Below are 12,763 nucleotides of genomic sequence, written 5' to 3' on the forward strand. Positions count from 1 at the left end.
ACATTTTCACTTGAAACTGTTTCTGAGTTCAGCTCCAGCTCTGCCTGCGGAGACTCAGCCCCTGGCGACTTCGGTGGGGATGAAGAGAAAGTGAGAAGAGGTAGTAAAAAAAATACGGAGGAGGGACAGGAGCTGAGGGTGGTGGGGAGAGAGGAGGATACAGGGGAGGATATGAGAGAAACAAGTAGGATGAGTGGGAGAGTTGATTACTCCCTTCCCTTAGGCACCTCACAGGAGGGGGAAAGGAGCAGGACAGACGGACAGACAGACAGACGTGTGGCAGTGTGTTGGTGAGAGAGGACTGTGAAAGGTGGGCACTGGCTCTGGCCTGCCTGGAAGGCCCTGGCCATGGGGGGGGGGGCGGCGCAGGACATGGAACCACATTGTAGATACTAAGGAGCCAGGAGAGAAGAGAGTAAAACAGGGAAAGCTGCCAAATAGTTTACCTCATTTAGCTGTCAGCAACCGAGCTGGGGGCATCACCATGTTACGAAAAAGGAAACTGCGCCTCTAGAAGGTTGCTTCAGGCCACGCAGCTGGAGCAGTAGAGCCCTGGGCCCGAGCCTCGATGATCTTCGCGGCCCCCCAGGAGCTTCCCAGGCACCCGAACGCCCCCCGGGCTGGGAGCCACGCGGCCCCCCTTCCTACAGCCCCCCCCCCCCAGCCAGGCTGACCAGCTCTTCCTCTCCCTGAACCTGTCACCTCTCACGGTGTGGGGGGGGGGGAGATAAGGGGACCTACACACAGGGTTAGGACACGTGGTCTGCCCGCCCCAAAAGAGAACTTGAGTCTGAGCGAGAGCCCCGGAGGTCTCTAGCTTGCTTGCTCCCTTCCCACAGATTAGCAGATTAGTTCCCTCTCTGTCCCTCTCTGTCCAATGTGGCCAAAGAATTGTGTCTGGAAATATTTTTAAATTTTTTTTTTTATTTATTTATGATAGTCACAGAGAGAGAGAGAGAGAGGCAGAGACACAGGCAGAGGGAGAAGCAGGCTCCATGCACCGGGAGCCTGATGTGGGATTCGATCCCGGGTCTCCAGGATCGCGCCCTGGGCCAAAGGCAGGTGCCAAACCGCTGCGCCACCCAGGGATCCCCTGGAAATATTTTTAATTAAAATCTTTTAAACTGTAACAGGAGGAAGTAGGTTAGGTTCTTTTTTCTTTGGTTTTATTTATTTATTCACGAGAGACACAGGCAGAGGGAGAAGCGGGCTCCTCAAGGGGAGCCCGACGTGGGACTCGATCCCGGGTCTCCAGGATCAGGCCTTGCGCTGAAGGAGGCGCTAAACCGCCGAGCCACCCGGGGATCCCCAGTAGGTTAGGCTCTGAGAGTATTTCCTAGTGATCGGGGGCCACGGGGTCACGGGGCTACGGATGTAGGGCAAGGGGTTGTGAAGTCTCTAAGTCCGAGAGAAGAGGATCTCTAAAGCACCACTCACCCTCTCTGACACCACCCTTCCCGGAATGGGGTGGCCCCTAGGGCTGGAAAGCTTGGTATAAGGGGCAAGTCTGGGGCCTGAAACTGGAAGTGAGAAAAACATTAAGTTATAACTCGCCGGCCCAGACACTGCTCTTGATTTCGAGAAATGTGGTGTTAGCCTCTGGCCTGTTTCCCCTGAGTCCTGAGGGAATCAGGAGCAAGGAACTTTCCCTGGCTGAATGGGATTGAGTTTTCCAAGCTGTTACCCTGGAAACCTCTGTTTTTAAGAGGAGTGCCTCCCCCACAACACGCACTCCTTTAATTAGTCATGAGTTCCTAGAAGCCAGATGGGAAGAAGGCCTGGATTGTGCACAGCTGGAACTGGTTAGTGAGGAGAGAAGTGGGAAGGGTTTGGGGATGGCTCAGGGCCTGGGCCAGCACATTCTGTTCCCAGGATACTCCAGATTTCCTCCCCCCACACACACACACTTCCCCATCACAAGCAGTCCCTCCTGCCTATAGCTCCTCAAACATGCACCCACTCAGGCTCAGTTGAGAGGATATCAGAGCCAAATCCTTAAGTTCTTCAGTTCCTGTCCAAGGGCAAGCAAGGAAACCAAGATCTGTTCCTTGTCTCCAGTTCACACACAGGAGAAGGCATCGCCCCGCAGAACTCCGCTGGAGATTGCTGGAGGGTTCTGCTGGTTATCTCCTTACACAGTACAGAGCCAAGGAGATACATGAAGGGATAAGAGTAAGTAAGGAGGGCCCTCTGCCTATGTCTCTGCCTCTCTCTCTCTCTGTGACTATCATAAAAAAAAAAAAAAAAAAAAAAGAGTAAGTAAGGAGGGGAGTAGAGGAGTAAGAAGCTCAGGCGGGGAACCTGGGGGTTTGGGATCAACCCCTGTGTCGGGCTCCGTGCTCAGTGTGGAGTCTGCTTCTCCCTCTCCCTCTGCTCCTGCTGCCCCCGTCACTCTCTGTCTCAAATAAACTCTTTTAAAAATAATTAAATTAAAGGGGGAAAAAGCTTACGTTTTCTTTCAGCATCTAAGATAGGGAAATGATGGTAACAAAGGATATTTGCTCCTTCTGGGAACGGCTGCCTTTTCCTTAATGAAAATCAAACTGATCTTTATTGCTTTTCCCAAGGGCAGTGGGATGAGGGGGAGCAGTTTCGCCTCCTGTCCACACTTTGTGACCCCAAGAAACAGATCTGCACTAATGTTTGGGGATTGTCATGGGCCTGGAAAGTTCATGTTAGGATCCCCTTTTTTGGTGAAAGTCTTTGATGGGGGTTGCCAAAGGAAGGAGTTCAGCACCCACTTCCTCTATTGAAAAGGGCGGTAACTAGATGGGGGAAGGAGACCTAGGAATAACCCAGTTTTGTTCCTGTCGGACCAGTAACTGCAGAGAGAGGACTAGTGGGGTAAGAAAGCTGCCTTTAATGGGGGAGAAATGTAGGGAGAGGGTTCTCTTTTGTGCCCCTTGTTTTGTTCCTAACTTACTTAAGAATGATAGTGGAGGATTCAACAGTATGTTTATATTTTTGTTTTTTAGTGAATTCATTAATTTGACAATGGAGGAAGGATCAACAGATTAAACAAGTATATCTAGCATATAGTGAGGAAGAAAGAGCTAAAGGATGATTTAAAGTGTCAAAGGTGCAAGGAGCACCTGGCATCTAGTTAAGCGTCTAACTCTTGATTCCAGCTCAGGTCATGGTCTCAGGGTCCTGAGACTGACCCCACCTGGAGCCCCCCCCCCCCCCCCCCCCCCCCCCCCCCCCCCGCCTCCCACATAGGGCTCCATGCTCAGTGCCAGGTCTGCTGGAGAGTCTCTCTCCTTCTGCCTCTGCCCCTCCCCCGTCCTGCACTTGCTCTCTAAGATAAATAAATAAATCTTAAAAAAAAAAAAAAAGTGTCAAAGGGGCAAAGTTTCAGTTTGAGTTTGAGGTGCAAGCAGCTTTGGCATTATGAGCACTACCTGTCAGCTATGACAGAAATTTTTTAAATGGGAAATAGAAAAAGATGATTGAAAGAGAAGATTCTTGATCCTAAAAAAGATTGTATTCTCAGATTTTTTGTTACTTCTTTAAAGATTTTATTTATTTATTCATGAGACACACACAGAGAAAGAGAGAGAGAGAGAGAGAGAGAGGGAGGCAGAGACACAGGCAGGGGGAGGAGCAGGCTCCATGCAGGGAGCCCGAGGTGGGGCTCGATCCAGGGTCTCCAGGATCACGCTCTGGGCGGAAGGCGGCGCTAAACCGCTGAGCCACCCGGGCTGCCCTCAGATTTTTTTTTTTTTTTTTTTTTTAAGATTTATCTATTCACTTATTTTTAGAGACAGCAAGAGAGCACAGGGGGAGGTGGGGAGGCGCAGAGGGAGAAAGAGAGAAGCACACTCCCCAATGAGCATGGAGCCCGGCTCGAGGTTGGATCTCATGACCCCAAGATCATGCTCTGAGCTGAAATCAAGAGTATAAGGCCCAACCAACTGGGCTACCAGGTGCCCCATGTATTCTCAGATTTTTTTTATCCAAAAGCTATTTTTTTTTCTTTTAAGATTTTATTTATTTATTCAAGAGAGACAGAGAGAGAGAGGCAGAGGGAGAAGCAGGCTCCATGCAGGGAGCCCAACGTGGGACCCGATCCGGGGACCCCAGGATCACGCCCTGAACCGAAGGCAGACGCCCAACCGCTGAGCCACCCGGGGGTCCAGAAGCTCTTCTTGAGGATGTGTGTGCTTGCCTGTTGCTCATTTTTGTAACACTCCTTAGTGTGTGTATGTGCATGTGACTATAGGAGTGATGCTTCCCTGCTGTAAAAACTGGAGATGATACATAACTGCCTGATTTCAAAAAGGAAGCCAGGTATTGGTGGGATAGGAGCGCACTGGCAGGAAAGATTTGAGAGAGAATTGCAAACCAAGAGCTGAAACGGATGAAGAAATATCCAGTTGATCACTGGCCACAAATTAAGGCTGGTCCCTGACTAGAGTAGCCAAGGTGGCCAATAAGATCAGAGAGAATCAATAAGGGGCAGCCAGGGGTGGGGGGTGGGGAGGGCACAGCGGCTTAGCGCCGCCTGCAGCCCAGGGCGTGATCCTGGAGACCCGGATCGAGTCCTGCATGGAGCCTGCTCCTCCCTCTGCCTGTGTCTCTGCCTCTCTCTCTGTGTGTCTCTCGTGAATAAATAAATAAAATCTTAAAAAAAAAAAAAAAAAAAAGAAAGAAGAAGCTGAACTAGCTTGGATTAGGGTCATTTATTTGAGGGCAAATCAAAAGAGTTATCTTTCTATCAACATATACCTTTGCAAATATAAGAAATGAGTATTGGCAAAAATTGTATTTATCTGTCATTCACTGCTTATTGGTGCCTCTTAAACTTTTTTTTTTAATTTTATTTATTATTTATGATAGTCACACAGAGAGAGAGAGAGAGGCAGAGACACAGGCAGAAGGAGAAGCAGGCTCCATGCACCGGGAGCCCGATGTGGGATTCAATCCCGGGTCTCCAGGATCGCGCCCTGGGCCAAAGGCAGGCGCCAAACCGCTGCGCCACCCAGGGATACCTCTTAAACTTTTCTACCAATATTCACCAGGTAGATTATGAAAAAATACAGTCAGAGAGTAGAGGTATATGTACATACATGCAGTGGTTACTTCTTTGGGAAATTTGTCCATCTCGCAAAGATCACCCCTTCTCTGTCCCCCTTCCACATGGTTAAATAGGTGACTCCCAGTGGCCATACTTATGCCATGTGAAACTCTGCCCTCCAGCTCACTGAACCAGGGTTAGAGAACTGCCTCAAGCAGATTTATTCCTCCCAACCCCCAAGGAATCAGGTCTAAAAAGGAAATAAGTTAGGGGGATCCCTGGGATCCTGGGATCGAGTCCCACGTCAGGGTCCCGGCATGGAGCCTGCTCCTCCTTCTGCCTGTGTCTCTGCCTCTCTCTCCTCTCTCTATGACTATCATGAATAAATAATTTAAAAAAATTTTTTTAAATAAAAAAGAAATAAGTTAGTCTCCTCATGTGACTGGATCTGAAACATGCAAAGCTCAGGCAGTACATTGTGGCTCTCTACACAACGGTATGCTCAATAGCGGCCCACAAGGATGTCCATGTCCTAATCCCCAGAACTTCTAAATATGTTCCATTACTTGGCAAAAGGGGCTTTACAGATGTGATTAAATTAAGGGTCTTGACATGGGGAAATTCATGTGAAAAATAAGTGAATTTAGACACAGAATTTATACTCTTCACAAAAATTAACTCAAAATAGATCATATATCTAAATGTAAGCATAAAACTATGAAACTCGTCGGAGAAAACGTAGATAACCTTGAGCATGGCAAAGACTTTTCAGAGACAATACCAAAGGCATGATCCATGAAAGAAACAATTAGTAAGCTGAACTTCAGTAAAATTTAAAACTTCTGCTATAGAAGCACCTGGGTGGTTCAGTCAGTTAAGCATCTGCCTTCAGCTCAGGCCATGATCCCAAGGTCCTGGGATCTAGCCCCATGTCAGGCTCCCTGCTCAGCGGGGAACCTGCTTCTCCCTGTCCCTCTGCCACTCCCCTGCTTGTGCACGCTCTCTCTCTCTCTCAATCCCTCTCAAATAAATAAATAAAATCTTATTAAAAGTAAAAATTTAAAAAATTTTAAACCTACTGTGAGAAAGACAATGTCAAGAGAATGAGAAGACGTGCCACAGGGTGATAGGAAATATTTGCAAAAGACATATCTGATAAAGGACTGGTATCCAAAATATACAAAGAACTCTTAAAATTCAGTAGTAAGGGGATCCCTGGGTGGCTCGGCGGTTTGGCGCCTGCCTTTGGCCCAGGGCGCGATCCCGGAGTCCCGGGATCGAGTCCCAGGTCGGGCTCCTGGCATGGAGCCCGCTTCTCCCTCTCCCTGTGTCTCTGCCTCTCTCTCCTCTCTCTATGACTATCATGAATAAATAATAAAAAAAAAAATTCAGTAGTAAGATGGGGTGCCTGGGTGGCTCAGTCAGTTAAACATCCAACTCTTGATTTTGGCCCAGGGTAGTGATCTCAGGGTCGTGTGATTTAACCCCTGTGGTAGGCTCTGCATTCAGCAACAAGTCTGCTCGGGACTCTCTCTCTCCTCTCTCACTGCTCCTCCCCCACTCTCAAATAAATAAAATCTTAAAAAAAGAAAAACCTTCAGTAGTAAGAAAATGAACCACCCGATGTTTTAAAAATGGGCAGGGACGCCTGGGTGGCTTAGTGGTTGGGTGTCTGCCTTCATCTCAGGGCATGATTCCGGAGTCCTGTGATTGAGTCCCTCATCAGGTTCCCAATGGGGACCCTGCATCTCCCTCTGTGTCTCGGTTTCTGTCTGTGTCTCTCACAAATAAATAAATAAATAAATAGGCAAAAGACCTAGACATCTCATAAAAGAAGATATACAGAGAGCAAACTAAGCGTATGAAAAGATGTTCAACATCCTATATCATTAGGGAATTACAAACTAAATCAAGGATGAGTTATCACCACATACCACTTAGAATGGCCCAAATCCAAAAACACTGGCAAAATCAAATGCTGACAAGCACCTGGAGCAACAGGAACTCCCATTCATCGCTGGTGGGAATGCAAAACGGTTCAGCCACTTTGAAAGACAGTTTGGGGGCAGCCCCAGTGGCGCAGTGGTTTAGGGCGTGATCCTGGAGGCCCTGGATCGAGTCCCACATCAGGCTCTCTGTATGATGCCTGCTTCTCCCTCTGCCTGTGTCTCTGCCTGTCTCTATGAATAAATAAAATAAAATTTAAAAAAGACAGTTTGGCAGTTCCTCACAAAAGTAAATGTACTCTTACCAAACAACCTTGCAATCACACTCCTTGGTATTTACCCAAATGAACCAAAACTTACATCCACAAAAACCTGCACATGAATGTTTATAGAGCTTTACTCATAATTACCAAGACTTTGAAGCAATCAAGATATCCATCCATGGGTGCCTGGGTGGCTCAGCGGTTTGGTGCCTGCCTTTGGCCCAGGGTGTGATCCTGGAGTCCCGGGATCGAGTCCCGCATCGGTCTCCCTGCATGGAGCCTGCTTATCCCTCTGCCTGTGTCTCTGCCTCTCTCTGTGTGTCTCTCATGAATAGATAAATAAAATCTTTAAAAAAAAAAAAAAAAAGGATATCCATCCAAGTGAATAGATAAACAAGTTGTGGCACATCCAGACTCTGGAATATTAATCGGTGCTGAAAAAAGTGAGCTATCAAGCCATGAAAACACATGGAGGAACCATGTTATTACATGTTAGTATATTTCTAACTGAAAGAAGCCAATCTAGAATGTTTACATATGACATTCTGGAAAAGACAAAACTACAGATACAGTAAAATGATCAGTGGTTGCCATGGTTAGGGGAAGGGAGGGATAAACAGGAGAACACAGAGGACTTTTAGGGCAGTGAAGCTATCATGTGTGATACTACAATGGTAGACACATGTCATTATATATTTGTCAACCCTATAGCATCTTCAATACCAAGAGTGAACCCGAATGTAAACTATGGAGTTTATGTGATAATGACGTCTCAGTATAAGTTCAACATTGTTATAAATGTTCCATTGTGATGTGGGATGTCAATAGTGGGGGAAGTTTTGCATGTGTGGGGATGGGGTGTATATGGGAACTCTTTGCACCTTGTCAACCTTGCTGTGAACCTAAAATTACTCTAAAAAATAAAGGTTATTAATTTAAAAAATCACTAGTGTATACATGGGAACAAATATAAGATGACCTTTCCAAAGTTAGAAATCATATTATCCATTAATCAAAGAAACAACCTTTCAAAAAATTTTAGCATATGTAATAAGGTATTTCACATCAGTGAGGAAAGAGTAAATTTTTCAATGAGTGGAATTAGGGCAACTATTTGCCATTAAACAAAGAGGGATCCCTGGGTGGCCCAGCGGTTTAGTGTCTGCCTTTGGCCCAGGGCATGATCCTGGAGTCCTGGGATCGAGTCCTGCATTGGGCTCCCTGCGAGGAGCCTGCTTCTCCCTCTGCCTGTGTGTCTCTGCCTCTCTTTCTCTGTGTCTCTCATGGATAAATAGATAAAATCTTTTAAAAAAGAAAAGCTAGATCTTATGTCATTAAATGAACTCAAATAAATTGCATATCAAACAGTGGTTGAAATGTAAATTATTAAACCATAACTGTATTCTTTTAAGGTGTTTCTAAGCATGAAGCAAAACCCAGAAGCCATTATGATCAAATAAACATTTAAAATTCAGAAATAGAGGGGGCCTGGGTGGTGCAATTGGTTAAATGTCCAGACTCTTGGTTTCTGCTCCAAGAAAGAAAGATCTGGTCATGATCTTGGGGTCCTGGGATGGAGCCCTGCATCAGGCTCAGCTTGCTCAGCGTGGGGTCTGCTTGAGATTCTTTCTCCCTCTCCTTCTGCCCCTCTGGCTCATGCTCACTTTTTTTTTATTATAAATTCAGAAATTGAAAAAAAATCAATTTAAAAGGTTAAAAAAGAATCTCAGTTAAACATGCAAATAGAACACTCTCCTAAAAAATGCTAGTAAAGGAATAAAAAAGAAAGAAACCCACAAGGACAAGGAGAATAGGAAATAAGTCAATGGGAGCAGCCCGGGTGGCTCAGCAGTTTAGCGCCGCCTTTAGCCCAGGGCGTGATCCTGGAGATCTAGGTTCGAGTTCCACGTTGGGCTCACTGCATGGAGCCTGCTCCTGCCTCTGCCTGTGTCTCTGCCTCTCTCTCTCTGTGTGTCTCTCATGAATAAATAAATAAAATCTTAAAAAAAAAAAAAAGAAAAGGAAAGAAGTCAACGGTAGATGGGAGATGACACATTTTGGAAGAAGGAAATCAAATAGAGGAGAGAGAACTTCACAGTTTAGAGCAAGTTGAAGCCTAAATACCCTTAGTGGGTGAAACCAATAAGAAGCAGGCCAATTAACAACCCCAGCTCCTCATTCCAGAAGCCTCAGAACTTGGAGCCACCAGTCCCTCAATGCCAGTGGTAAAGGACAGTTTATATGGTTTATGTAAATCCCATCCCCATGGGGCAGCTGGGGGCTCAGTTGGTTGAGCGTCTGCCTTCAGCTCAGGTCATGATCTCAGGGTCCCTGCTCAGTGGGGAGCCTCACTCTCTCTCACTCTGTCTCTGTCTCTTTCTCTCTCTGTCAAAAATAAATAAATAAAATCTTCCAAAAAATAAAATAAAATATTGAAATATCTTGGATAGCCATCATGAGCGAACCGGCTAAATAGATATTGATACATAAAGGAATGAAGAACAAGCATTAAAAAGAATGAAGTAAGTGGCTCAGTGGGGCAAGCATCTGTGTTCCGCTCCTGTTGTGATCCCGGGGCCTGGGCCTGGAGCCTGCACAGGGCTCTCTGCTCTGTGGGGCCTGCTTCGCCCTCTGCCTCTGCTGCTCTGGCTCTGGCTCTCATGAATAAATAAATAAAATCTTAAAAAAAAAAAAAAAAAAAAAAAAAGCAGTAAGAGCTTTAAAAAAAAAAATGAAGTAGGGGCACCTAAGTGGCTCAGTGGGTTAAAAGTCTGCCTTCAGCTCAGGTCATGAATTCAGGGCCCTGGGATCAGGCCTGCCTCCCTCGGGGTTCCTTGCGAAGAGGGGAGTCTGCTTCTCCCTCTCCCTCTGCCCCTGCCCACCCGCTCCTGTGTGCTCGCTCTCTCAAATAAACAAATAAAATCATTTTTTTAACTAAAAAGGAATGAAGTAGCTCTAAGTGTAGTATCATGAAAGGTTTCTATTATAATATTCAGTGAAAAAAGAAAGTTACAAAACAACGTGTATAATGTGAAACGATTTATTAAAAAACAAAAATATATCCAGGTGGTTGAAAGTGTGGAAGGGTATTTACCAGTATCTGAGGAGGGGATGGAGAGAAGGAATTTCTGCGTTTTGCTTTATACCTGTCTACGATATTTAAAATATTTTTACTGTATGAATCAGATTGTAAAATAAAGAAAAATGCAAACCTAAGAAAAGACCGTAAGTGTACAAAAGGTATACATAGGAAAAGAAAATGGATATTTGTATTTTATATTATGGTGCTTTTAAAATCTACTACATTTAGGGGCGCCTGAATGGCTCAGTGGTTGAGCGGCTGACTTTGGCTCAGGTCGTGATCCCAGGGTCCTGAGTTCGAGTCCTACATCGGGCTCCCTGCAGGGAGCCTGCTTCTCCCTCTGCCGGTGTCTCTGCCTCTCTGTCTGTGTCTCTCATGAATAAATAAATAAAGTCTTTAAAAAATAAAACCTCCTATGTTTAGAATTTTGTATCACGGGATGTATTATTATTATACTTTTTAAATAAAGTAAATTTTCTAAACACACACACACACACACACACTCACACCAAAATAACAACAAAAAGTTGAAGCCAGAAAATAGAGAAGCAATGCCCTCATATTCTGAAGGAAATTTTTTTTTTTTAAAGATTTTATTTATTTATTCATGATAGTCACAGAGAGAGAGAGAGAGGCAGAGACACAGGCAGAGGGAGAAGCAGGCTCCATGCACCGGGAGCCCGACGTGGGATTCGATCCCGGGTCTCCAGGATCGCGCCCTGGGCCAAAGGCAGGCGCCAAACCGCTGCGCCACCCAGGGATCCCTATTCTGAAGGAAATTACTCTCAATCTAGAATGTGATACCCAAATAATGAACCTAGTATGAGAGTAGAATAAAGGCATCTTCGTGGAATGTAAGTTCTCAAACAATTTATCTCCCATGTATCTTTTCTCAGTAAAGGTGTTTTCCACCAGAAAGAGGAAATAAGCCAAGAAAGAGGAAGACCTGAAATCAAGAACATAGGAATTTACACAGGAGATGGGTGATAATCATTCCTAGGATGATGACAGAGAGAAGGTCCAGGTATCAACTACGTAGGCAGTCCAGAGAGCAGCCAGTCCAGACTAACAGGCACAAAGGTGGGTTCCAGAGGGTGTCACTAGGAAAGAAAAAAAAATGGAATCAATGATTATCTAAGACATTTGGTCTTGTGGAAATTCACTGAGGGATGATTGGAAGCTGTAGGAAGAATCAGGCCTAGCAGAACTGGGCAGAGGTAGACTTACCATGAAACTAATGAATTTTAAGCTTCAGGGCCCCTCATTTACATGAATCCTTTACAAGGTGCTATAACTAATTTGTTCCAAAAGTATGTACTCTACTTAAAAGGACCTCTCAAAATGCATAAACTTCAAGCCCTATATTTCTTTTTAAGATTTATTTATTTATTTATTTATTCATGAGAGACACAGAGAGAGAGAGAGGCAGAGACACAGGCAGAGGGAGAAGCAGGCTCCACACAGGGAGCCCGATGTGGGACTCCATCCCGGGTCTCCAGGACTACACCCTGGACCGAAGGCAGGCGCCAAACCGCTGAGCCACCCAGGGATCCCCCAACTTCAAGCTCTATGAAACCTATATCTCCCCTGCTGGTAATTTTCTAATTCCACAATTTCTTCTGAACTTGTTAGCTGTGATTTTTAGAAAGAAGAAAGGAAGGAAAGGAAGGAAAGGAAGGAAGAAAGGAAGAAAGAAAAAGAAGAAAGAAAAAGAAGAAAGAAAAAGAAAGAAAGGAAGGAAGGAAGGAAGGAAAGAGAAAGAAAGAAAGAAAGAAAGAAAGAAAGAAAGAAAGAAAGAAAGAAAGAAAGAAAGAAAGAAAGAAAGAAAGAAAGAAAGAAAAGGATCCCTGGGTGGCGCAGCGGTTTGGCGCCTGCCTTTGGCCCAGGGCGTGATCCTGGAGACCCAGGATCGAATCCCACATCGGGCTCCTGGTGCATGGAGCCTGCTTCTCCCTCTGCCTGTGTCTCGGCCTCTCTCTCTCTCTCTCACGAATAAATAAATAAATAAATAATCTTTAAAAAAAAAAAAAAAGAAAGAAAAAAGAAATTTCCCAGGGTGCCTGGGGGGGCTCAGTCGGTGATCTGACTCCTGATTTCGGGGTCAGGAGTTCCACACCCAGCGTGGAGCCTACTTAAAAAAATTTTCCCCTTATTATTAAGTAACCCTGAAATACAGCCCTTTACAGGTTACCATATATGTTTGATTCTTTCATCTATTTATAAAGTTTTAAGACTATTTAACTAATAACCTAGAAACCTCTGAAAGTGACCAAGTTTTTCTGTTTGTTTTGGGGTATTTAGGATATAATTACAAAAATATATGTATAAGGGGTGCGGGGGTGGCTCAGTGGGTTAAGCATCTCACTTCGGGTCAGGTCATGCTCTTCGGGATCCTCGGATGGGACCCCTACCTGTGGTCCCCTGCTCAGCAGGGAGTCTGCTGCTCCCTCTCCCT

General features: G+C 45.3%; 1 long non-coding RNA gene across 1 annotated transcript; it reads left to right on the forward strand.

The window, feature by feature from the left end:
• Positions 1–1,316: 1,316 nt before the first annotated feature.
• LOC144323189 (uncharacterized) lies at positions 1,317–8,169 on the forward strand. The gene is made up of 2 exons (XR_013388666.1): positions 1,317–2,172; positions 3,984–8,169. It is a non-coding gene; the product is annotated as an uncharacterized LOC144323189 (long non-coding RNA).
• Positions 8,170–12,763: the final 4,594 nt, after the last annotated feature.

This window comes from Canis aureus, chromosome 11 (assembly GCF_053574225.1).
Source record: "Canis aureus isolate CA01 chromosome 11, VMU_Caureus_v.1.0, whole genome shotgun sequence".
Taxonomy (NCBI): domain Eukaryota; kingdom Metazoa; phylum Chordata; class Mammalia; order Carnivora; family Canidae; genus Canis; species Canis aureus.